The following is a 27,888-nucleotide window of genomic DNA, read 5'->3' on the forward strand; positions in this document are numbered from 1 at the left end:
GAGTATTCAGTAATAAAAGAGGACCAGGCAGGTCTTACTTTGTGGCCCTGTTCTGGACCTCTAACCAGATTTCTCAAAGACTATGTCCTGGCGCTGTCAGGGGACAGTCCTCTTCAAGTCAGCTCCCCAAAAGCACTGTGGACAGGAACGCACAAAGTCTGGCTCCCTCCATTTCCACAGTCCCCCAGCACTATTCCAGCAGGCTTTGCATCTTCAAACAGCCCACATGGTCTCATGCAATGTTTCCAGGGTATTTAGTATACACTCAAGAATGCAAAATATGTGACAGAAGAAGAGCAAATAATTGTGGTGGTGTAAGACAAATCCCTCCTGTTTTAAAAGGGAACTCCATCATTCATAGTTTTCACAGCTAGATATAATACATCAGCCCAAGTCTCTTTTTATGCCCATGGCTGTACTATAACAAAAAGACGTGGCCCACCAGCAGAGCCCTAAGGTGGCTGTCAGCCACCCTCCCGCTCTTGTGAATCGTCAGCTTTGGGAACTAGTATAGCCCGTGGCATAAAGCATCACTCTAATTTGTGAAAAACCTTAGAACTACACCTCAGAACAACTGAAAATCCACATCGCAAACTCCTTTCATGCATCTTGGGGGATTGTCCCTCCACCAACTGCAAGGCTTTCACAGCTCTTGTGTTCCTGTGAAGCAGTCGTCAAAGAGGAGCGTGAAGGGGAGAAGGATTATCTGCCATATTGAGCTTCCTGAAGTAAAAGCAGTGATACGACACAGTAAAACCATAACCAGTTAATGACTAAATACCGACAATATTTTTTAATGCTGCAGGAAATGTTAGTTACAGGAAATAAAAATTAGCTGCATCGATCATTTCCATTTAATTCAGAGGAAGAACCAAATCCAATCAAACAAGAAAAAAATAGCATCTCCTAGAAAGAGCCACAAAGTACTAGCTGTTATGAAATCCATGATCATCAGACAACTGAGCACTGGAGTAAGTACATCTGTAGGATTTTCCCAGGATCAGTTTATTATTCTGAAATTTGCAAGTGCTCTATACACACAAGTACCTGCAGCGGTACTGATTTGTTCAGTGAACATGGTAATCCAGCTCTCTTTCATCTGCTCTTAGCTTTATTTAATGTTCTGTGAAAACTAAGAAGTGTACCATTTGGCATTTATCTTAGAAATTCAGGTCAGCCACTCATATTCAGGAAGCATTTAGAAGCTGTCCTTCCATCCACAGAAGCCTTCCTATTAAAGAGGGTAAAAATCAATCACATGCACTGTCTTTATAGCCAGGCCCAATATAAGTAATTCAGAAAATAACTGATGGCCTATTTCTGCCTGCCTAATGTATTCACACTGCAAGCGAGCAACAGTCCATCTGTGCTACAGCTGTTGTGCACGGGAATAGCCACCATTCCTGCCCCACGCGTGCGGACCCCTGCCCGTTGGATCCGCGTAAACGGGGATTCAGGTTCTGCTCATTTTTCAAGCTGCTCTGCTTTAACATGTTGGAAATAGTGCTGAGCCCACTGCGGTGGCTTGACTTGGATGTCCGACAGGTGCCCACCACAGCCGCTCTGCCACTGCCCTCCTCAGCTAGGCCAGGGGGAGGGAACGTAACAAAAGGCTGTGGGTCCAGATAAGGGCAGGGAGGCATCGCTCACCAGTTACTGGCATGGAGCGACTCGACTTGGGGAAATTAATTTATTGCTAATTAAACAGAGCAGGATAATGAAATATAAGCCCAAATCTAAAAAGCATTTTCCCCCCACCCCTCCCTTCTTCCCAGGGGAACGGGGCTGCGGTGAGCGCATCACCCGCTGTCTCTGCTGCTCCTTCCCCCTCGCCCTCTGCCCCTGCCCCGGTGCGGGGCCCTCCCACGGGAGACAGCCCTGCACGGGCTTCTCCAACGATTCTCCACGACCTGCCCCAGCGTGGGGCCCTTCCACAGGGTGCAGTCCTCAGACACGGGCTGCTCCAGGCTGGGGGGCAGAATTAACTATCCCAGGCAAAACCAGCACGGCATGCCAGCTATGTAAGAAATGGTGTCCAGAGTGTGATGAATGAAAGTGGATGTACTGGGTTTGCGTGGCGAGGCCGTGGAAGCGGGGGTGGGGGGCTGCAGGGATGGTTTGTATGAGGAGATGCCAGAAGCTCCCCCCGGCCGGCAGAGCCGCTGCCCCCCGGCTCCAGGCCGGGCCCGCCGCTGGCCGAGGCCGAGCCCCGCAGCCGCGGGGGCAGCGCCGCGGGGAGAAGGGGCTGAGAAGGGGAAAAACCCCCGCGGGGGGGAACAGCGGCGGCAGCGAGGGGGGCCGGGAGGGGCGAGCAGCAGCCCCGCAGCCCCCCGGGGCAGGGCCGGGCCGGGCCGGGCCGGAGGAGGCCGGGGGGGCTCCGGGCGCCGCAGCAGAGGCTCCCCGGCAGCCCGCGGGGAAGGGCCGGGCCGGGCAGGGCAGGGCAGCCCCCGGCGGGGCAGGCTGTGCCCCTCAGCCCACGGAGCCCGCGGGGGAGCAGCTCCCCCCCGCAGCCCGGGCAGGGGGTGCCCGCGGGGGGCTGTGACCCGCGGGGGCCGCGCTGGAGCCGGCTCCGGGCAGGGCCCGTGGCCCCGCGGGGAGGAGCCCGGGCCGGGGCCGGGCTGCGGGCAGGGCCGGTGCCCCCGGGGGGGCTGGAGCCGGCTGGGCCTGAGGGGCTGCGCCCCGCGGGGGGCCGGGCTGCGGGCAGGGTCAGTAGCCCCACGGGCAGCCCCGGTTGCAGCGGCCCGTGCCTGACACAGGGGTGGTGGTAGAGGGTCTTGGTGGGCGTACGGTGAACACCCAAGTTTAACACACCACAGTGGAGGAGGGGCGAGGGGTAGGGAGAACTGTAGAAATTCACAAGCTTTTCATTTTCTACACAGGCCATTTGATTTGTGAAATGTCAGTGTCATAAACGAGCAGCCATTATTTCAGCTTTTTGTGTAAACACAATGAAATGGTGTTTTCCATTCACAGGGAAGTATTGCTACACTGTAATTAGAAATAAAACTTACTACATCCTGACATTTTTCTCCCTAATCTAATTCTTTGTGGACAGCAATGTTTGCTTTTGAATTGTCAGTTGCATAAAACTCTGTATCCCAAACCCCATAAATAAAGCATTCAGCAGAACAAAAGGATGCACTAACAACTGTTGTCTTTTTCTGGAGTACTTATCTTGAGTGGCATTTACTTTATAAATACTTTATAAAGACATCTCTTCTACACAGAAGTTCATCCTGTTCTTTATTTCACAAAGAAGTTTCCAGAATAATGAGCATATCCATCTTTTACAAGTGCTGGATATTTAGAATGAGGTAAATAATAATTCATATTCATTTAATGCTGAATATTATACTTAGCCCTGGACTTCTGAGAATCGAACAGAAAGTGATTCATGCATTACTGGTACCCATTTACAGTTACAGTCCTGTATGCAGCATAAAAAGAAATGACACTATTATCTTCAGATCTTTTTTCTTTTTACTAACCCTTTTCTTTATTCCTTCCCCTTCTTGTCTCAGCTTAAGGCCTGAAATAAACTTCTTGTCAGCAGTGAAATAACAAAACATTTAACAGTTATGCAAAGGTGAGACTAGAAAGAGGGACTGAGGCAAGAAAGAGCTGCAGCTTGGTGGAAGCCACTGCTGCTTCCAGTAAGGTCTCTATCAGTTTGCATGAAAGGATTACATACAGTCTGGAAATAAAAAAAAAAATACATATCTATTTCGAAATCCACAAATTTACATCACCAATTCATGTGCTAATTAAGGAAAATTTTGGTGGAGAATGCTATAGATTAGCAAGGGGCAATCATGACTTTAAAATTTGAAGGGTGATAGCCTGGTGCACGTGTTCCAGTCCTGGTTTGTGGGTGGGCTACATGCCCCGTTATGTAGCCATTTGGACTGTATCTATACCAGTAAGCTTATTAGATGGTGGGTACAACCACTGTTCTGTGATTATCTTTATTAAATTTTAACAGAAACATGGTTCTGAGCTGAGCTTGCACTTCCTTAAGCACAGTTTGATCGTGGACCATTGCCAAGGAGGAGACTGGATATGTCTGTCTCATTTTGGAAGGCGATGGACTTTAGCTATAAGGGCTGTATTCTATTAGTTCTGTAGTTTTTCTTACCTGGTGCTCAGAAAAAAAAGACCCTGCCCTGTTTTGGTTACTAGTATGGATTTTGTTTGCTGGTATAGATACATTGAAGAGCGGGTCAGCAAGCGGGTGGTTCCTGAAGGAGCAAAGAAGTTGCAGAATCTCCTTTGTCTGTAGCTGCAAGAAGAGCAGAGCATGGGCAAGGTGGAGAGAGGAAGGACATTCTTGCTGTACAGGATGCCTCTTTCCTATGTAAAAAAAATGTTGTGGATCATACCAGGAATTACAGGTTAACCATCTCTGGTGTAGCCAATGAACACAGAAATAGAGGTAAGAATCTCCCGAGTCCCAGTTCTCCCTGCCACTCCCAGTAAAAGTGTCCGTAATGTCTTTTTTTCAGTCATAGCTTGCTCCATAGCACCAGACTCGGTGAAAACCACTAGTGAAAACTGGATGTAGTTATTTTTACCTTGGCCTGTTCAGACAAAATGAGATGGTATGAAAATAAAAGTACTAGCTGCTGCCAGTTACCCGTTGCTGGCTCTGGCAGCACAGCAGTGGGAGGCTTTAAGGGAAGCATGGATGTGATTTCTGCTCAGTTCACCCAGGCTGGGTCAACTTCCCCTATGTACACCACAGCCCTATGATCAGTAGCAGTTCAATAGCATTTCACAAATAGCGTCTCGTGTAAATGTTACCCTGTTCAGCCCAACACTTTTTCTCTTAAGGGATAATCCAGGCCAAGGAAGCATCCCAAGGCTGTGTGAAGAAAGGCTATAACTTCTTGGGGAACAGAGTGGAGAAAAGCAAAGGAGCCAGGTCCATTTATGTATTCGTGTTCTAGGTATGCAGCAGTTTGTCACACCTTAGCCAGAAGTGAGATTTCACTAGTGAAAGGCAATTAATATAGGAGAGGAGAGGCAGAAGCAGAAGCAGAGGAGGAGACTAAACATTGCTGGGCTAAGAAATGATGCCGTACAAATCCTTCCTGGACAAATCCTCCCTTCACTGTATAATAAAGCTAGTTTAAGAATCTAGAGGGAAAGAGGAGAGGCTATCTCTACGCTTAGTCAGAGTACCCGGGCTTTAAATGCTATGTAGTCCTCCATTAAGATTTTAAAACTCTGTACAGAGGACACAGAAGGCTTTTCAGGGTGGGTTAATGCTCCTGTGTTAGCAGCACAGCGTATGACAACACAGCTCATGTAACAAAAGTGGCTGCCTCACCCTCCCTCGATATCACAAGTAACGCAGAGGACAGCAGCTCCTTTGGGACATCTCCATATAACATTAATCGAGCTCTAACCCCTGCGGCATTATTAGAGGTTGGAGCTCCAGGGTCAGACCAGGCAATTACTGCTTTGGGGGTTGCAGCCACACCCGTCTGAATTTGGGCTGCAGCAGGTAATGAACAGTGGGGTTGCAGTGGTTAGCCCAGGGATGCTAACCCTTACTGGTAACGAAAGACTGCACCCGGGCAATCATTAAAATATCTGGAGCGGAGATGGCACTAGACTGTACCAGGGAACTGAACTTGGGAAGCCCAGGTTTGTATCTGGTCTGCCAGAATGTACTCCTGCTTCTCCAAAGTACAGTCCACCTTTGCCATGTGTCATATTTAAAGCATAATTTCAGCAAGTTATCCAAGATGTTTTAATTACCGATCTTTTCAGTGTGCCTAGATTAAGTACCTTCTTAGACATGAAAAAGTGCTTCAAAAAGGCCTGTTTCTTTGATAAATAATCAGTTTTATGGTAGTTTTGGTAGACCAAATGGGTACAGAAGTTAAAGGCCTTGGTAAGGCTTAGTCCAAGGCTAAATGATATGAAGGTCTGAGTCAAGATTTGAGATCTGAGCTTGATTCATCTCATGGTAAACATTATTAAAACTTCGTAAAGGAAAAATAGTGAAAATATTGATGAAGTTTTAATTTTAACAGTATGATTTAATGACTTTCTCTTTTTTGTAAAAGAGAGGGGGTTTATGGAAACTTTCCACATTTGACTGTCATTTAGATATTCCTTTGTACGGAGCAGACAAAAGACAGTTTCACAGAGATGGTCTCAGGTTGTTAATGTTGCTGTCCTTTTTTCCTGAGGACAAAGCAATACAAATCTTCAAAGGGAGAAAGAAGCAGCAAGGATGGAAAATACAGTGTGAGGGAGCAGCAGGAGCAGCTGTGGGGCAAGGGTGGGAGAAGGCAGGTGAAGCAGAAGCCATGGGTGACAGCAAGGGACAGGGCAGTGCCCCCCCAGCCCCGACACAGCACCATCCCACAGCATCTGGCCAGAAGAGCAGAGCAGGGCCAGCAGGTCAGCAAAGCAAGTCAGCAGGTCAGGATGGGCAAAAACCAAGGGCAAGGGGGACCCAACGAGGCCACATCAAAGCTGTCCTTGAGCACAGGCAGCCAGACTCCAACAAGAACCTTGATGTTTTGGTATTCTTATTTGTACCTTTTTCATCGAATAATATATATGTTAATATGATTCAATTAGCTGCTCTGCACCCAGGCACATTAGTGCCTAGAGTTACTGTGCCCAGAATTACTGGATACGGCTTCTTGGCTGAAGGGAGGAAAAAAAAAAAAAGATAGAAAAAGGTAAGATACATATAAAAGATAGAAAAAAGGGAAGCGGGGGGGGAACAACAAAAGGCAAAAGAAACTCCAGGTCAAATACCCAGAATTACTAAAGCTGGCAAAGGTAGGGATATCAGGGCTCCTTCTGGTCCCCCTGTCTGTCTGTGACATTACCATACATGTGAAAGCACACTCTTATTGCAATGCACTTTGAAGTTCCACCAGGGTATTATAGAAGCCATTCACGAGAGATGCCAAATTATACTTCTTTCTATCTGTGTCGCTGTATTAAAAACCTGAGCAAAAGGTTTCAAGTTAAACCACCTTTTCCTTATTTTATTCACCTTGTTACTCCTAGTTTCTTACACAACCAGCTGTCATGGTTTAACACCAACCAGCAACCAAGCACTACACAGATGCTTGCTCACTCCCCCCCACCCAGACGAATGGGGAGAAGGATTGGAAAGGAATATAAAACTCCAGGGCTGAGATAAAAAAACAATTTAATTAGTAAAGCAAAAGCCACACACACAAGCAAAACAAGGAATTCATTCACCACTTCCCATGGGCACGTGTTCAGCCATCCCCAGGACAGCAGGGCTCCACCACCTATAACAATTACTCAGGACCACCAAACATCCCCACCCTCCTTCTCCTTCCCCCAGTTTATATACTCAGCATGACATCATATTGTAGAGGAATGAAGCTGGGTTAATTAACATTGATAATATACAGCTGTGGGCTGGCTTCAGGGGCGGTGGGCTGGCTGATGTAGATAAGGTGCAGCTGTGGCTGGTTCTGTTAAGGGGTTGAGAGCCAATGAAGGGAGAGCAGCCCAGGAAGAGAGAGCATGTGTGTGCCCTAGTTGAGAAGAGACTAGGAGAAGGCAGCAGAGGGACTGGTGTGGAGAGTATGCTAGTATGTGGTGATAAAAAGACCTTGTTGCAACCTGATAGTTTGGAGAGTGCTGCGACACTTGGTGCCCCATGTGAGGCCCTTCAGATTATGAGACAGTGTAATGAGCGGTGACAGCAGTGATGGCTGTGCTGGGGGATGTTCAAAGTTTTGAACGGTGATGGCGATGCCTAGCATAGCGGGGATAACCTGCGATCCAGATCATGTTGAGGTAGGTGGGAAGAGCCTCGGGACCTGGATCAGACACCAGTAAAGGTGAGCCGTTGGGATCAAAGAGAAGGAAGCCTGACTACCGTGGAGTTAAGGGACTGAGGATAACGGGTGACAGTGGTGGAGTACATGGCCAGACGTGGCAACAGCCCGCAGCGGCAGTGGGTCCGGTCAGACAGCGGTGATGGATGTGCCAGGGGAAGGCACAGGAGCAGCACGGTGCCACGAGCAGCTCCTGCTGTTGCTACTGCTGCTTGGCCTGGTGGTATTCTTGCCAGTGTTTATGTGCTCGTTGAAGGTGTCTCCACTCGTGGAAGAAATGAGTGACCACAAGGATGTTGAGAAGCTTGTTGGAACACGGACTAACGTATTAGTGCTGTATTCTAGATCTGCTGCTGTTGAAAGCTCATTCAGGTTACTGTCCAGTGTGACCCAAGAGGTGAAAGGACAAGGTACTATAAGTTCATCAGAACCCCACTCTGAAGAAAACAATATCCTAGATGTCAAGAAAGCAGATGAGAAGAAAGGTGATCAGCCCCCAGAAACTGAAAAGCCAAAGATAAAATAGAGGAAGGGATATGTGTATGAGTTCAGGGACAAATTGTCTGGACTGTATGAGAACTTTACTTGTGAAAAAGTTGTGATGACTGCTAAATACATAAGGCATGAAATGTTAAGAAGAAAAAAAGAGTTCGGGGATGAATTGTCTAGACTGTATGAAAAGTTTATTTGTAAAAAGGTTATGATGATTGTTAAATGCCTAAGGTATGAAATGTTAAAAAGGAAAAGAAAAAAAAGGGGGGGAATCATAGAGGAATGCAGCTGGGTTAATTATCATTGATAATATACAACTGTGGGCTGGCTTCAGGGGCGGTGGGTTGGCTGATGTGGATAAGGTGCAGCTGTGGCTGGTTCTGTTAAGGGGTTGGGCAGCCACTGAAGAGAGAGCAGCCGGGGAAGAGAGAGCATGTGTGCATGCACGCGCCCTGGGTGAGGAGAGACTAGAAGAAGGCAGCAGAGGGACTGGCATGGAGAGTATGTTGGTATGTGATGGTAAAAGACCTTGTTGCAGCCGGCTAGTTTGGAGAGTGCTGTGACATGGTATGGAATATCCCTTTGGCTAGTTTGGGTCAGCTGACCTGGCTGTGTCCCGTCCCAGTTTCCCGTGCCCCCCCCCCCCCAGCCCTCTGGCTGGCAGGGCCCGAGGAACTGAAAAGTCCTTGATTTAGTATAAACATCACCCAGCAACAACTAAAACCACCAGTGTCCTGTCAACCTTGTTCTCACATCAGAGCCAAAACACAGCACTGCACTAACTACTAAGAAGAGAATTAACTCTATCCCAGCTGAAACCAGGACACCAGCTTAGTCCACTCATTACTCAACCCACTATGTCTTCCTGTTCAAAATTATTGAATTTCTTTATTTTTTTACTTTGGACAATTTTTACAAATAGTTTTAGGCAACAGGCTGGATCGAATGCTCAAAGACATTTCTATATTGTATGGTATTATGATAGCACAGTCCATAGTATTAATCTTCACTGGAGAAGAAAGGAAGTTCCATTATATGCTGCTTAAATAGGAAAAAAGAACAGAAGCTGAAGAACTGAAATACAGAGGAAGAAAGCATCTTGCCTAAAGCTAAGCAGAAAATCTGTGACATTGTAAGGACTTGAATTCCACCCCCCTAACACACAGGCTAATACCACTCCTGCCCTACAAAAGCCTTTGGCAGCTGTATTTTTAATAGACCTCATGTAGATGAGATATTGTGAAAGATGTTCCTTTCCATCAACGCTGCAGATGAAAGTGGAGAATTTCCTACGGCAAAGCCATTTAGAGGCAGAGAATTAACAGTTATTTTTAAAATATCCCACTCCCTCAACAATTCATCACCACAACTACCAATTCATAAAAAAATTTTCCAGTTCAGTGAATAACCTGCTTGTGTACACTTACAGAAGTGGTCCCAGATGTATCAGTGTGCAGCTTCAGCGTGGTGTGTCACAGCTGGTGGTGGCAGCTGATGGGAACTCCCTAAGTGAACCCCCCCAACCGATGCCCCCAGTTCCTAACCAGCTCTTGCCTTCCATCTAGTGGCTACATCCATGCACCAAATATTTTATTCTGATTCTTTTTAAATTAATGTACTGAACAAGTTAAGTACCCTGTCTCCGGTAGAATGATGTAAGGCAACAGCCTTATTCTCAGAATTTCTAAATTACTTCGCCATGTATCAGTAAACCCAGTTGCTCAAATACTGTCGGTTCCTTCAAAAGTCTCCACAGGAACTTCAGAGTTAGGAGACTAAAAAAATAAATCTGAATGTGGAGTTCTTCTATTCCTTCCATGATTTTGAGCCCTGCAATGAAGCCGTGTTAAAAAATGTTTCACTGCCACTGTTAAAACTTTATAGTTTACTTTTCATCACAAAGTGCAAGGTTAAAATCTTCTGTGGAAAACTGCAAAACCTAAGAGATTGAAAGTACAACAGTAAAATCCCAAAAGTGAGCCCAGACTCTTGACTTTACATCCTGCAACAACCGCAAAACCACAGAACAGCCCAGGCTGGAAGGGACTTCCAAAGATCATCTGGTCCAATCTTTCATGGGAAGGGGAGCCGGTGAGATTAGCTAGCACCCTGTCCGGTCACATCCTGAAAACCTCCAGTGAACAAGCAATTCCTTCTCTCCAGCTACCAGCTGAGCTTCCCCTGTTTTGCACAAGCCATCTCTGGAGGAGGCAGGGTCTGTAGCTACAGCATCTGACCAAAGAACCGCACTGGCTGAAGTCAGACTTGAGTGTGGATCACACTGCCAGAGCTGCGGGAAGGATGCCAAATGGCCCAGCCCAGCTCCTCGCTGCTCCCAAAAAGCAGCCGTGTGTTCACAGGGAAGGCTGCAGCTAGAAATGACAGCCAGCATCTAGGAGAAAGTGCTGTATGTGGGAAAGGGAGGGCAAAGCAGAGATGCTGCTAGGGGATAATGGGATCTGGGGAGGTGCCTGGGGTACCAGGGGGGTTGTTCTGGCTGCCTTGGTTCAGCTGGTTTCTCATCCATTTGGGATAACTACCCACCGAACATAAGTTTTATTGGACATCTATAAATATTAATCACTCACCCTGATGAGGAGTGGAGCAGGCAGAATACAAAGCAGGGAGTTATCCCATGTGAGAATATGCTGACGCTGACATGTATAGCTAATCAATAGGCATTTCTAGATATTAAATAGGAAATATCTCCTTTGGGGTTTATTCCAATATAGGGCCTATCTATTTCTAAATTATACTCAGCATTTAAGCGTGGCTCAAAATTGATATAATCCGAGATAGTTTGTATTACCAGCATGTACTCCTATGAGCAGTAACAGTAAATGAAACAATGTCAGGCCACAGTCTTAGACACAAGCAAATGATTGTTTATACTGTTTAATTGTTAGGATATAACCTAGGGTATTTTAATGCTCAAAGTTTCCTAAACAACTCCCGGGTATAATTTAAAACTTGGCACAGGCCATGCACTATTCTCAATTAAACGGTTGCTCTATTTTGGAGGGAAAGAGTTTGAAAGTTTGCCCCAGTGCCAGGGAAGGCATTTAGCGTGATACTACAGGCATTACCTTTGGCTACATCCATGCTGCTGGGAAATAAAAGAGGCAGACTGGAAGTTTCAATAATGTCCCCCTACATACATAAGCTCTAGAGTTTGGTGAGCTTGTGTAAACAGCTTCTTTTCATCATCAGTTGCAGAAATCGGGTTCTTTTTTACGAGGCAAGCAGCTTGCAGAGTCCAAAACTGCTACCAGGTTTGGAGCAGTTGTGTGTAAAAACCCTCCTCTCTCCTGAGAATGCAAGGAAATTAAAAAAATTAAATATAGATTTAATTTCTTATTTGTCTTGCTAGTCTTTAAATAAAGGACAAGAATTCCCTGGCATTGTGTATTCTTCAGTAAGGAATAGTGTTCTGGATCTTTATAGAGCAGTAGTATAGGGAATCATTGCTTTTATAAAACCCACAGTTTAGTTCAATTTAATTAATTTAGTTCCAAAGAGATGTAAGTAATGAATGTGTCCAATATTTTTAACCAGTCCTGGTTAGGTTGCATACCTAATAAAGATCATGCATAAAGAAAATCATGCTTTTTGCCTAGAGAATTACAGGACTGACTAATGTATCGTATGTGTGTAAAGTATTAATATTGGATGATTATAAGTGAATGCACAAAAAGTTGGAAATGTAGAGTCCTCTAACTACTTGCCCTTTAGTGCACCAAGTATCTTGATTTAAAAGGTACTATCTGAAGTACAATCAGCCTGGAAAGAAAGTACTGGAAATTATATGCTAAAATTTCTAAAACTTCCTAAGTTACCTTGTTAAATTTAATTTCAAAACCAGCCTTTTTTTTTTTCATTTTGCAAATCTTACTTGATCTATTTCTGTTTTGAAAGTTAAATGGCAGCTTTGCAAATGGACAAAACTGACTCTTAGTTTCTTTTACAACCCTATTCTCTTTCACATCTAACAATCTAAAGGAGCTTCACCATAAGCAGTCCAATCCAAAGTCTGCCAAAATTAATGGAAACTTTTGTACAGCTTCATCAAGTTTAGTTTCAGGCCTTAAATAGTGACAGATCCAAAAGACTGATGTACTAATATGAACATATCACTTCATTATTGAAGTATGTTATACTTACTTGAGCCCAACAATTTTTACAAATAGCTTTATAAGTAAATATATGCAGAACTAATATTTTGAGCCAGTTAATTTAGCAATAATTTTCTTGCATTGCAACTAATAAGATCCCATTGGAATAAATATTATCATAGCCGATCCAAGGCAGAAGTGTAATCAAGCAAGTTTGGGAAAATAACATACTATCGTCATAAATGCCAACCAGATTTGTTTAATAAATGACACTCCAGGCAGAGTCCCCAGACAAAACATCCTTAAAGCCCCAAAATCGTTGAATTCAATTGCACTAATGAACAATGTATGTGCAAATCTCTAACCCCTGTAGTAGCAGAAGGCCAGAGCTAGGTCTCAGGAGATGTTGTTTAGGAAAACATTTTAAAGCATGTTAAGAATCACCATGGGTTGCTTTCTGTTTTCCACTGAAATCAGCAGTTCTTCTAGAAACTGAGCTCCTTGAGACACCGTGCGGCAGCGGTGGCCATGGTGTATGTAACTGGTGCTGTGACTAAGAGAAGAGATTGAAGCATTACTGGCAGCAAAGCGCCAGCTGTCTCTTTATCTCTGCTAGTAGTTTTGTGTTGAGATTGATTGGAAAACAAAAAAGATCCTTGCAGATTTCAGCAATGATGGCCTTTAGTGTGATGTCTACACAAAGACAGCGTAGACCTATCAAGTTCATTTCCATATGTCAAGCCCATTGAGTTTATATCCAAACGATACAACTTGTTATGTGTTGAAGCCCGTCTAAATGGTACGTGATTTTCAAGTGATGATAATGGTTTTGTGTTAATGTGTACTGTAGTGTAAATACAGATAAGCAGCACTGTTTCCCCTGAGAAGGAGGAAATATATCGCTATCTTATACTTTATTAACCTTTCTAACTGCCTCTAAGCAATTAGCTCCAAATACTTTTAAACTCCTTTTATCTCTGTAAAGGTATTCCTTTGTCTTTGTCTTGGTTGCATATTTGCTCAATTCACATTACACTCTTGGGAAGCAGTGGTAAGTGGACACAGGAGACCATATTTTGGCATTAATAGTGAGATGCTCATAGGCCCATTGAGGGGATTTGGGGAAGTAGATACATTTTCATGTTTTTAGGTTCCACTTTGCATAAGTAAGAAGAAAAAAGAAAAAACCCCACACCGTTAGATGTTAAAGCTACAGATTAGCAGACTGAGAAGAAAGCAGAAATGTGGAAACATCTAAAAGCTGAGACTTGGTGGCATTTCAAGTAATCCGGAGTTTGGGTAATATAGTGAAATACATTCCTTATGGAAGCATGGTTTTCAGAACTGATTTTTATGTAAACTCAGCATCATTAACTGCTGTTTCTGCTCAGAACCTGAGCATCAGCTATTTTTTATATTCATATTTTCATATACATGAAACCAGAACTCTGTTCCTGAGCGCTGGCCCGACATCTTCACAGCCTGAGGTTAAACTCTGGAAATCAAGTTTAAGTGAGCTCAAGATTTCTACATAGACACCAAGTGTGTTATAAGCACGAGCCTGTGTAAGCAAGCCCTTGAGAAAGAAAAGCCATAAAACACCATTCTGATGTCTGATGTCTGCTGCAGAATACTGAATCCTCTGTAGAGCTGAACCAGGTGCCTTTCGTGTTCAGAATTTATCCATGAAAGACAGGACTTTGTCGCAAAATAGCTCTCATCTGCGCTGCTTGCAATGCTGTTGTGGCAAACACAGGGCTGGTAATCAGTGTGTGAAGAATTATGTACATGCCCTTCTGGTGCCTCTCTTATGCTTAAAAAAGCCTACTTCAGATGTACACGTTCTGCAAAGAACATCTACGTATAGGAACTGTACAGCTCTATGTCTCGAGCTGCTCCATCTCAAACTTAGGACAGTCAGACCAGCACGTATGGGTAGGCAAGTAACAGCACTAATTAGATGTATCCCTTCTAAATATTCTCTCCCATCATACAGAAAGATCCCTTTGCAACATCCATGCATATCCATCCAGGTCATTTTAAGCATTCCTGAAAAAACCCAAAACTTTCAGGCCTTGCCTTATCTTGGAATTAGTTTCCATTCAGCAGTGAGTTGTCAGGAATAGATATAAATACACCAGTATTTATAGCCAGTGTTGGGCTTGTCAGACTTGGTTGGTTTACCATTTAATAATCAATAAAAGTGTCTTTATCTATTCCAGTGCATTGCTGGCCACAAAATCTGGGGGCGCTTCTTAGCAGGAAAACAAAAGCCTAAATATTCCTAGACAGAGAGCGCATGCCTAAATATTGTTTAGATACAGCAGGACAGGATAGTAACAGGACATGTTTTAATAGAAGCCAATAGTGCTTCCAAAGCACATGTTTGGGTACCGTTCTGGAAGAACATTACTTGGAGGTTCCGATGGCATTTGCGTGAGTGACGTTTGGTTAAATAGACGTGTTTGCATTTATTTAAAGACAGAGATTTCTTTTGTGGTTACTAATTGCTTGTACTAATGCTCAATCATGGCTAGTCCAGTTTCTTCACTGATATCCTAATGGGTGAAATCCCTACAGGATGAAGCCATAACCAAACAAGAAAAGAGGACTGTTTGGTCTTAGCTGCTACGGCTGCTTGGTAATGTTCTGCTCCTTGAGGAGTTCATGGCTAAGGAACAGTGCTAATGAAATGCTGTAATGGCTCCCATTATAGGAGTTAAACTGTACAAATTAGAGCAAAATGGCAAATGTCCTGTGGAGGAAAACAGCTGCTAACAGTATTGCTCTGTGGTACCATTGGGTGACAGCGGTAGCGGGATTGCTAAGGGCCCTGTTCTGCTATCAGCTGGCCAGTGCGATTGCAGGGGTATCAGGAGCATCAAGGGAAGTTGATCCCAAAGCACTAATGTAATGCAGGTGGTGAACCCTAGCAAAACTGTTCCTGAGTCAATAAAAGATGTTTCTTTTTTTTCCCTGATTCTTTTTTTGTTTTTACAGACTAGAGGAGAGGGGACTCAGCATGACATCTGGGCTACCTGCAGTCATGGCACGGACTTAACCATTTAATGTCATTTGCAAACTCATTGAGCTTGGTTGTAAACTAGTGAGATTTCTTCCCCTGCCAACTCCTCCTGGGGTGTCGTCCTGCTTTGCTAAGTGGGAAGAGTCAAAGAAATTGAAAATCTCCATCTGAGACTGTATTTCTTTGATTAGCGTTTTACTGAATGCAGAGTACAGGAGGTAAATCAGCGTTGTCACCCCTGAAACACAAAACTCAAGGAACAGCAGGCCAGTGGGTAACACTCAGCAACAGCCTCCCAGCAATTCACAGGCGCTTGGAAGGCTGAGTCCTGCAACACTCTTGAGATATTTTGATAGTGGTTTTTTTACAGATAAAGAATGTCAGACCTTGGCAGGTCGTGTGGCTTGCTCCAGCTCCTACAGTAGTGTTTCGTTAAACTGTTGGGAAAGGAGAGGGAAAAAAATTGAGTTCTGGTGGGTTGGACAACACTTTTTAGGGTAATGTATTCTCTTCTTATTAAAAAAAATGCTTTATAAAACCAGCTACCAAGAAAATCTTATTCCATGTGAGATGGCTTGGAAGCATTGCACAACAATTTAAGGATCTTCAGCTAAAGGAATCTAAAAGGATCCTCAGCTTTTCTGAGGATCTGATCCCTAAAATCAAATAAATCAATGAAAGGAATTGACCACTTAAATCAATGAAATCAACAGAAATAGATAAAGCAACATTATCCACAGAAATATAACAACACCCCTTCAATTTCACGCTCAAGTGTGCTGAAAAAAAAAAAAGCCTGCTTTTTCATGAAGAAAACCTGGTTTTTTAAACAACAGCAAAAGATTACAGAATCGACCTTTAATTCAAAATATATCCTCCACAAACATGAAGATTGTGCATTTAGCATGCAGCGTGGCAAGAATTTTTCCTGACTCTGATTTCCAGAGATGTTTTATTCTGTGTTACTGCACATTTTTTTCTCAGATACAGTAATGTTTGGATGCCTATGCATGCCTTTCACATGCATAGGTGCGCTGGGCAAGAATTTATGCAGACTATTCCCTGTCTTCAAATTCTGCCTGCAAAGTGCTTCTGAGTGGCTTATATTTGGAATACTAAAACTATCAATCTAGTATTTATGGCTAGCAAGAAGTGCAAATTCATCTCATCACTGCACATTCATGTAGTACCTGTCACCCATCTGATCTTTAAACAGAGGTTTAGTTTATCCTAACTTTGTTCCTTTTGCATTGTCACTGGAACAGATCGTCTTTTAAACAAATAAAAAAATATTAATTTTTAAATTTAAAAAAATGGTTAAAGAGTAGTTTTCAATAGAAAGTATCGGCTCCTCAAATATACCTCTAAACATTTACACTCCCTCGTCAGTCTGCTCAGCTCTTCTGGAGTCACGTTAACTCCTTACGGTCACCTTCATTTCCCAGGCAGTGCTCTGGCCAGCCTAGCCCCGAGGGGAGTGCTGGCTGACCCCCACGCTACAGCACAGGGAGCCGAGGGACAGGGACGCCAGGAATGCCGTGAGGATGAATGGGGCTTGCTGCAGGAAGCATAGCACTCCCAGTGGCAAAGACTTCTTTCCACTGGGTGCTTTCCCAGTGTGCACACCCTTCCACTGGGAGAAGGTGTTCAGTCATGTAATTGCTAGGGTCAGTAGTTCTGTGATTTCAGTTAATTTACAGTTTTCACATCCTCAAATCCAAAGTCAGCTTCACTAAAAATAGTTGTCCTCAATTGACTGGGAAAAGCAACTGAGGGATGGAGCTTTGAGCAATCTGATCTAGTGAAAGGTGTCCCTGCTCATGGCAGGGGAGGTGGAACTACATGATCTTTAAAGGTCCCTTCCAACCCAAACCATTCTATGATCCTATGATTTAAGTCATGTTATACCTTCTATTTCAAAACAATATTTTCCTTCAGTTATCTTTAAAATTTGAGTTTGCAGACAGTATGTCCTGTGAGAGATTTTGTACGGTACGCAAGATGTATGTATATGTGTGTTTGCAAATGTGTGTGTACCTGGTTCCACTTTGATCTCTCCAATCTAAGGCCATCACAAGTGTTTCATGTGTCTCTCCACTGTGATGGAAGAAGTAGCTCCCATGCTGTCTTTCTTACAAATGTCTCCCCACTTGTCCCAGAAGGGAGCCTCTTCTGCCTTTCCAACCTGGTATGAAGAAAAGAACATCTTCAGGAACTGTAAGCATGGTAAATCTGGAGAAATATTTCCCTGGTGGGTCTATCACACACTTCCTAGAGATGGAAGATAAACCATCCAGTTCTACTCTCAACAGTGGGAACCATCATTCTGAATTAAATGGGTCAAATATATCCTGTGTTTATGACAGATTATGTTATTTAATGCTCAGTGAACTGGTCTTCCACCAACAGAAGGTCTGCAGTAGATAGGTCATGATAACCTGGGCTCTTGTCGCCGTACTGTGACTTAGCCTGGAGTTGAAGGGGGCACAGGGAACAAGTCAGAGAGTAGTGACAACAGAGGAGTCAGGCAGTGGCTGCTGCACTATTCAGTCCTCAGTATTACATTTGAAAACTCCTTCTAAGTTAGAAATAGTCCAAATACTGCTCAAAAGTCAGGTGAGAAGCTATTTAGACAAAAATTATTTTTAAAATGCAATCATCCAGACTCACATGGAATGGTAAGCAAGTTCTCATGTAGGTTTTGCAGTTTAGTTCCGTTTGGTTCTTGCCTCCTTTCTGCAAAGCAATGCATTTATTACCACACTGGCCACGCAATCCTTTGTCTCTCTGTGCCCAGGAAGAATGCAGTCTTCACTGACTATATTTTAATTTCTGTTTATTTGCACAAAATGTTTTCCCTCATGTGATAAGCCTCATTATTTTGCTGCACAGACCTAAATCTGAAACAATTTCAATGGAGTTTACCTGAGGACAGAGGAATAGTTTAGAATCACTAACTGTGTTTCTAAATATATCTCATAGTAGCCTAACAGGCTGTAAGAAATTCCGATATCTATAAGGAAAAAACGGACAAAAATAAAATCATGCTGACAAAAGCTGACAAGTGGCTAATACAGACGAATGATGGAAATCTGCCAATAATGTCAATATCGTTTTCTTCCCAGCTATTCTTGGGGACCATGCTCAAATTATTTCAATAATTGACCCCCTTCAGAAAAAAAAAATAATCTTTTTTTGCCTTCTATTTAATGACCGTATTTAGAATGGGATATGAAAAAATTATATTGACATAGGTTAGCCTGTAGCGTTTAATTAACACAGCTGAGAAGTCTGATGCCCAGAAGGCATAGCTCCTTTCGTGTGGCATAAGCTGGTAGAAGCCAAGAGGACAGCCCAAATGATGATGATGAATTCTGCATATATCGGAGAAGGGCTGCTGGAGACCTCCTGGAGTTAATCTGTAGGGTTAGCACATGCTCCTTGCCAGAATATATCACATGGCCCCACAGCTTTGTGGAGTAAAGCATCATGTTAGGATCAAAGTGAAAATAACCAGGCAGGGAGTATTTGTGAATTGGTCTTTTGTCTTCTACAGAGGACAAGGGAAGGGCCTCAGCCTGACAGATTGTACATCGTACATGGACATGCACACAAGAATCGTCCACCCTCATCCTTCCTACTGCTTTGTTATCCCTGACTATAGTCCAAGTAAGCCAGTCAAGCCAATGGCTTGATCGCCAGCCCAAGAGAACAAATCTAAGAGTAGCCTTACATAAGGTTAATCATTCACACATGCAAACCCCCCCCCAAAATACCTAATATTCCTAAAATAGTTAGCATTTGTGTAATTATTCACTGTCTTATGTTGAAAATCCATCTATAACAATGACAAGCATAAATAACATATTCCTTCAGTAATAAACACTAATAGATTATTCTTATTAGGTATTCAAAAATTCTCAAAACAATGTAAATTTAAGTTTGAATCAGAGACTGCTGGGTTATTTCAGACAACATTTTTGCTTATCTGAATATTTTTGGCACATTTTCTGTTTCAATACACTTGTCATTTAGAAGTACATTTTCCAGTAAATTGACAAATATTTGTATGTAATTTGGCATCATAAAAGCAAAAGCATCTATTTATAGTAACACAGGATCATCCAGTTGGAAGATGGTCCTGGGGTTCTCCTAACTTGTTCTTACAGACTTTGAGGGAAGGAAGTTTGCCAGCCCGGTATATTCCAGTGCTTTACCATCCTGAGCACTAGAATGTTCCTTACCTTCAGTCTGAATCTGCAATGCTCAAATGCAATTTTATTACTTCTTTTCATAGCAGCCATTCCCTTATTTTTAATACAAGTACACATATAGCATGTATTTATAGGTGTAAAGTACATACTATGTATGTGCTATATACTATATGCTGTATTTTATATATATACTATATAGTACATAATGGATACTATAGTACGTATATGTAGTATACATGGGCTATATACTATATTCTATATATATACTATATATGTGCTATATTCCATATTCCATATAATGTATACTATGTATGTGCTATATACTCTATGCTGTATTATATATATACTATATAGTACATAATGGATACTATAGTACATATATGTAGTATACATGGGCTATATACTATATGCTATATATACTATATATGGGCTATATTCTATATTACATATAATATATACTGTATAAGGCATAACATATGCTATCTGCTTTGTATCTATACCTATATTATCTTGCTATTTGCAACTGTCATGGAGTTAAACAGGTATGAGGCATCTAAGAGCAGCTGAAAATCCAAATAGCTGTTTGTGTTTTCAGGCATGTAACGATCCTTTAAAAGAGATTTTTAGAATTACGCTTCTGAACAAGTTAAGTCTGTTTGAACCTGGAATAGTTGTAGGTTATGCAGCAGTGAAACTCTGCATAGCGCAAAAAGTGAAGGAAATTTTGCTGCAGTTGCACTTTTTCACTTGGGCTAGGCTAGCTGAGCCTACTGCTGCTGCTTCAGCAGCACGTCAGCCGGGAGTGGACAGCCACAAGCAGATACCAGTACTTTGGCAGTGCCCAACGAGGGGACATTTCTCACTCAGAGACTGGATTTTGGCAGGTTATTTGAAGCCTTGCGGTACTGGGGCCAGGCAAACAACAAAGAGCATTCCTAAGCTAAGTTGACACTATCCATCGGAATTTTAAGAACTGAAGTATTTCAGTACAGTGGCAAGGTTTTATTCTTTAAATCTTTTTTCTTTAAAATTGTTAGCCTTCAAATTTTCCTAATTACCCTGGCAAACAGTCCGGGTTTTATGTTTCCTTTTCTGTTAAAAATCTCCTGATACTAGTTCTGAATCAGGGTTATCTTGCACATTTGTGGGGAAAGGAATTGCCCATCTGATTAACTGTGGAATTGGCATTAGGAAAGGAAGTAGATGAAGTAATATTTTTCTGTGTGAATTTGCCTGGACCAGACAAAATTACTGGACTAGGTAATCAGTAGAAGACAAATACAACAAAAAAAGCTGCAATATTTCCAGATGAAAATGTGAAGTTAGAACTAAGATTGATAATAATGAGACTCATCTGACATACAGTGACTGTGTCTTTTTAATTATAACAGTTGTCTCTCCCTCATTTATTGTCCTAACAAAACTGTTGAAGAAACTTCATTTTAAGGCTGGAACCATCACAGTTCAAAATACCAATTTCAATCTTAATGGCAATTTTAAAATCAGTTTTCGTTAGACTATAGTGGGACCTGAATCTCACAGGATCAATAACCATTTCCTGGGTTTCAGTAACCAGTGTCTGGAATAACAAAAGGTAGAGGAAGCAGATAGATACTGATGTGATTTGAGGAACGGAGCTTTGGAATTCCCATGAAACATGTATTTGGGTGTCAGAGTGGCCACACTGGGTACACACCCCCAACTAGTGTTTTCAACACTTTGTACTTGTATGTCATCTTACACAAGACCAGACTTTCAAAATACCTTAGCTTCCATTGAGGCCCCAAGTACATGGTCAGATATTTTTGGGTGCATTTCAAGTGCCGAGATTTTTTTGAAACCTGATTTTCATTACTTTCCTGGAGCTTGCAGCTTTCCATGATGTGGTTCTGATTATGAAGCTAATTCTGGTCTGCCAAAAACATTTGGAAAAATCTCAGCTAGCTCTTTACAAGGCAATACCCAAGTATGACCTGGGGAAAAGCTCACTCCCAGGATGGCTCCCAAAATACAGTATGGGTGAGAGACTACACCATTTTTTGCCTTGTTCCTCCAGGGCTGTTGCAGAAAGACCAAACACCTCCCAAGTGCCCTCATGCCGTGTTAGGCCTGGCAACATGTACCTGCAGTTTCACGCTATGAAGACAACACACCAGCAGGCTCAGAATCGGCTCATATTACAGACACCCCAAAATGTGAATATGTGGAAGAGTAACCTTATTGCGGGGCTGCAGGGGCACCAAACGGCATCCAGGGGAGACCCAAGGGCAAGGCAGTGTGGATGCAGATTGGCATCTTGCCTTCAGCTATATGGATTGGCCCAGGGGCCAAGGATCACACTCATTTAATTGTGTAAACGTGACCTCACCGTGCAGTCTGGATGGCAGTGAGACAGGGGCCTCAGGTCTGCAGCCCTCTTCACAGCCTGGGGACACATTTGAAGTGTACTCTAGTTAGTACCAAAATTTGACAAAAACCTGCAGGAGGAAGATGTATAATTGAATCATAAAGCACGATAAAACTGCTAAGTTAAGGTTGCATCTTCAGTTTTGGAGTTTTGTACAGTTTAACTACTTTTATTTTCAAACTTAGTCCTTGTTTAGGTGGTGAAGCTCTCTAGAGCAATGAGAATTTTTTTAGTTATGTTTGGAGAGCAACAGCCTTACCCAGCTGTAAGCCCAGAAGTAGAGCTACGTAATATAAATAGCACATTTTTATAATTAGCATCCTTTATTTTTACTGATTTAATCTGTCATTTATGAATAAGTTTCAGCAGAAAGCTAGGTAGCAATCACCTCTCATCTTGCTTTCAGTGAAATTTAGAGTGTCAGATTCTGTGCCAATGCTACATTCATTCTACTGAGGTAACTGGACCTGTACTAATTTACACCAGCTGCTGCTTTGGTCCATTTGTAAAAGTACAGCAATTTTTTAGACACATCTTTGGTCAATGGTACGGCTCCTTTATGAGCTAGCCCAGCTAGTATTATTTCTTCCTTGTGGTTTCTTATTTTTAGATCAATACATTAAGTACCATTAAGTAGTCTTTAATTTTAGGCTTTTGTGCCCCATTATATTGCTTTTAAATCGTCAGCTAGATGATATAACAGGTAACGTGATGGACACATCCAGCACCAATTAAGACTTAAAAGCTAATAATGGTCTAAAAATATAGGTGATTGGAATTACCTGAGAACAATTTTATCAGAGCATCTTTAGACATATGTAGGTCTTTTATTCTAGCAGTAAACGATCTTATTCTATGGCTGTCTTGCTCTCCACCATTGCAGCTGGAGGTCCAGAGGATATTCCAGCTTTGAAAGTGGCAGACACCAGCAGAGGGATTCTTGCTCTCTAACTAAAGCTAGGACAAAGATTCCTTCTCAGCTGTGTTTGTTGCACATTGATTGGAGACACCTTATGTCACTCCTGCAAGAAAAAAATTCTAGAACCTGGAGCGGGTGGAAAGGAGACTGATAGATGCACACTGAGACTTTCAATTTTTACACTGAGCAGACTACTAAAATTTAATTCCTAGCTGAAAATCCAGGCAATGAGGATAGGACAAATACCTATGAAGGAAGCCAAATTTAACTGTGCTACAAAAACTTTATGCCAGTGTAAATTATCTCAGTTAAACAACTTCTGACTTACAATGACATAAGTGAGACCTAGATATTCTTGGAAATACATTATTTTTATTTGATGTTTGGTTTCCAAACATATATTTGTTGAATTGATCGGCATTTTTATTTCCTCCCCCCGCCCTCTCTTCTCCAACTTTTTAGCTCATGGAAAGGTGGGGAAAGAGAATATTTTTGGTTTGTTTTGTTGGTCAAAAGATTCAGTGGAATAAAGCTGACCAGGATTTTTTCATATTTTTTTCTGCTTTTTATCTTTTTCCTTTCTGTAACTTTATCTTCTCTGTACTTTCTGAGTTTCAGTTCCCTCTTGCCAAGCTGCTTTATTCTTTTTCAATTTAAAAAGTGCAAAAAATAAAACTGAAAACTGTTAAGATTTTTCTTTCTATTACATCTAATACCAGAAGTGGAGAAGAGGAGAGAGAAAATAGTATCCGAACTGCAAAAACTTCTAACATATTTTGTTTCTGAAAGTTGAAAGAAAAAGAGTTTGTTTCATTTTAAAGATCAATAGAAGTGTGAATGAGGAAAGATAAACAATCCTCAACTGGAGGAATCCAGCTGAGAAATTCATTTCCATAAGAAATTAGGCTGATAGACATTCTTTGCAGTATTTTTCTCCAACCAGAATAATTCCTGTAATTTCTCTTGCTCCTGTTACTCTGTACAGGACTTTGCATGAGCAGAGGATTGTCTCTATTTTGTTTAATCGGAGCTTTGCTATTTAATCTACCCAGAAATGATTCAAAGTGTTAGACATAAAAGCCCTGTAATAGCTGAATAAAAGATATGTAGTCTCCAAAACTTCCTAGCTGTAACTTAGGTGTTTCTCATGTCTCTGTCACTATAAAGCAACTTCAAAAACTTTTCACCCCTATAAGCTGGAATTGGTAGATAATTAATACCTCCCACGCAGCAATAAGTGAGTGATAAATCAAAGTGTTTAGGCTATTTAGGCTATTCCCAAAAAGAAAATAAAAGCTGCTTTTTTTTTTCCCAGAAAGAATCTACAGCAGATTTCTCTCTCTCTGTGTATGTATATGAAGAAGACTCTGATCTGACAAGAAAATTACATACTTGGCAAAGAAAGACTTAAAAATATAGGGCCTGACTGCCATGTGTAATGTTTTGAAAGGTCTGAAAGATGTAATTTTGTAAGACAGTGGGCCCTAGATCCTGCCTGTCTCTGAGAAAACAACCTAGCAAAGCCCTCGGATAAGAACTAGCACTTGCCATTATTCAGAATAACCCTCAGTTTGCCATGCTCTGTTGTAGTGGTCGCTCCCTGAGATAGCAGGGGTAGAGTCTGGATTTTGCTGTGCATTAGGCAGTGGTGTCTCTATTGCTGTCTTTACCACCCATTTACAGGTCACACAGAGAAACCGGGGAGGTAGAAAGTCTATTGGCATTTTATTCTAGAGCTGTTCTAGCAGCCAAGCTCAGAGCCTGCATCTGACTGATAGTTTAGGATTGCACCTTTCCGTACACTATTCAGTACTTCTAACTCCCCAAGAGAAGTTCTTTCAAACCCTAATTAAGTGACTAAACTGCACAAAACACCAGAGGTAGATTAAGAATCTTTATTCTATTTTGTACAGATGTTATGTAGTGTGTGGAGCAGTAAGCATCAGGATTTATCATGGTTTGTGAGGATGTTTGCAATGTGTTGTAAGAGCAGCTCTGCTTACTCACCAACAAGTAACTTGAGGGTCTTTATTTCTGCATGTGGCACAGGGAGATGAGAAAAAGCTGGGAAGTTGTGCTGAAGTGCTATCATTCCCCACTCCCATTCAGCTTTATGCTTCTCCATGGATAAGGCTGTGTGATTCCCTGGAGAATTACTGGGACACCTGCCAAACCAGAGTCAGAGAGAAAGCAAAATGCAGATGGACCAGTCCCCATCGCGGGTCTCAAAACAAACTGCCTCTTAGTACCTGAGTGTCCACACTGTGGTGCCTGGCATTATTTGCTTCAGAAAACAAGGTGGAAAAATCTATCTCCAAAAGATGACTTATCATTAGGAAGGGGTCTCTGTGAGCAGAATTAGTCCTGTCTGCAGCGGAGGAACCCACGTCCATGTAATGTGGATTGATGAAAAAGCTCCTGTCAAGAGTCCTTGCCTTTGCCTTGTCACAGGCAAACTCAGCTTGTCAGGTTTTGCTCTCCCAGTGTTGTTCAGCTTTAGCATTGGTGAAGTGGGCAGCGAGGAAAGAAGGGTGTTAATGACACTGCAGAAATCACAGTGAGCTCTGATCTAAAACCCTGTGTGCAGCTTCCCCCGCCCCAGGCCAAGGAGGATAAATTCAGCTGAAACAGGTGCTTTGAAGGGTGATTATTTCAGTCAGAGGAAGAGAAAACCTGTTTTGGGAGGAAAGCTCAGAGCTGGGAATGCTTAGCTTCATAAAACAAGACTTGAGACACAGCTGGCTTAGAAGATCAACAGCGAGCAGAAGAAATACTTCAGGTAAAGAAACAACATGTAGCTATAACTGGTTATGAATAAGTTTTAGTCTTCAGATTGGAAGAATGTTTTTGAACTCTGACTGAGGTTGGAAGAAGCTTCAGAGGACTAATAAGGGAAGGGAAGGAAAACCATTACTGCTGGTAATAAAAAGGGTGATGTATGATCGCTTCCTGTACCATGAGAACCTGGAGCGACTGATCCAGAAAAGCCTTGCCCAGTTCCTGAACTTCTTTGTTTCTCTGCTGTATTTAAAAAAAAACCTCTCCAAACTTCTTGATATATTTTCACAAATATCAAGAACGTACAGAACCATATGGGGTTCAAAAGACCTGAGCATGTAATGTGGAAAAAAGCTGTTTGGTTGGTTTTCAATATTGAATTTCTTTACCTATTAGAAAAGTAGCATCTAACCTAAATACCTTTGCAGATCACTTCCCAATTCACACAATTTCAAACCTTTTTGAGTAAAGAATAATTGAAATCTGTCCCTGCTAGTGGCTGTTACCCTATAAATAATATCAAAGATCAAATAGATGCTTAAATGAAGATATGGAAGGGTCTAATTATATTAAAGATTACAATGTAACTTAAGGAGTAATAATTATGCTTAAAGCAGACTATACTAAAAAGGAAAATTTTAGTGTAACATTCTTTTGATTTGAATAACAATCAATGAAAACACTAATGTCTTAATGCATAATTAAACATACAACAGTAGATTGATATTCACCAAGAAGCAATAAATATCCAGGTGAGCGCAAGACTTTTGTATATTCAGCAGCATTAGATAATAATTTATACATAACAAACCAATCTGGTAATAGGAGAGCAAAGGAGAAAAAAAGTCCTTTTCCAGTTGTTACACTTTGGAACATGCCACCAACTTTCCTTTAGATTTGATCTTGTCTCACTGGCAATATTACTGTGTGTTTGCTAGAAAACTCAGTTGCTGTACAACCAACGCAACTGCTTGATGACCACCACGTTCTGGGATCTAGTACTGACACTGAGTATTGCCTTACAAAAAGTTTCACAGAAATTGTTTCCAAGAAAGTTCAGACTTCAAAAACTAAATCTCAGTCAAAGCTGCCTGCAAAGGAGGGCTGTAAATGTGTAATAGATGTCCTAGTGTGTAATATATGTCCTAATAAATGGTTATTTCAGCCAATATGGATTTTTTTTGTTGTGACTCCAGTAGGTGAACAGCTTGTCTTGTGACCACAGGTTATAAACACTTTTGATGAGCCTGTGCTTGATTTACAACTGTAATATATTTGTAATGATTAATAATGTATTAACCCTTTAATAAAGCCTCCATGAACAGAATCTAAAGGCCTAGGCGAGTTTAAAACTTTGACATTCCTGGCTGTGAGTTGTGTCAGAGGCTTGTAATGTATTTCCCACATTCCCCAAAGAGGAAGATAAATCACAATTCATGGGATTTTAAAAATGTGCCATGCACTGTAATCATAGAATAATTTTAGGCCAAAAAACAATGTGCATCAGTGTAGATGATAGATTTTTTTCACACAGACATCACTATTTATAACCCTGTCTCAAAGCAATGAATAACCCATTCAGAGTTAACACTGACTAGTGCAACAGATAGCTGTAGAGCACAGAAGTTACTAAACCACAAATATATGCTTCAGCCAGTAAATTTTAGAAAAAAATAAAAGTAGGGAAATACCTTTGGAAGTAGTAATTTAAAAAAAAAATTTTTTTTTTTTGAGAAAGAAAGTGAGCATCGTTCTCTGTGCCTCAGTCCAGTGCCTCTGGCAGCTCCCTTTACCATTATCCCACCCTACATCCCATAAGCTCTTGAAGTCTCCGTGAAGTTAGTCCTGTGGAGAACTTGATGCAGGAAGAAACCCAAACAAAAGGAGAAGCTGGAGTGAGATGTACACTCTACAGGGTCTTACTTCATTTCCCTGAGACTTTCTCATGAGAAACAGATGAAGCACCTGAAAGTAAGTAACTCACAGTCTTGAATATCACTGCTATTCCTGCTAACTCTGTGGCCCCTACAGTCCATGAAACACCAGATTTCCAGTCCAAAGACCTGTAACAAATAGAGGTAAAACTGGACAAGG

The 27,888-nt window shown here is 42.0% G+C and overlaps 1 long non-coding RNA gene across 1 annotated transcript; it reads left to right on the forward strand.

Annotated features, from left to right (window-relative positions):
- Positions 1–1,985: 1,985 nt before the first annotated feature.
- Positions 1,986–27,105, forward strand: LOC119143838. The gene is made up of 5 exons (XR_005102844.1): positions 1,986–2,021; positions 3,522–3,586; positions 4,204–4,432; positions 21,747–21,885; positions 24,332–27,105. It is a non-coding gene; the product is annotated as an uncharacterized LOC119143838 (long non-coding RNA).
- The last annotated feature ends 783 nt before the right edge of the window (positions 27,106–27,888 follow it).

Source organism: Falco rusticolus, chromosome 2, assembly GCF_015220075.1.
Source record: "Falco rusticolus isolate bFalRus1 chromosome 2, bFalRus1.pri, whole genome shotgun sequence".
NCBI classification, from domain to species: domain Eukaryota; kingdom Metazoa; phylum Chordata; class Aves; order Falconiformes; family Falconidae; genus Falco; species Falco rusticolus.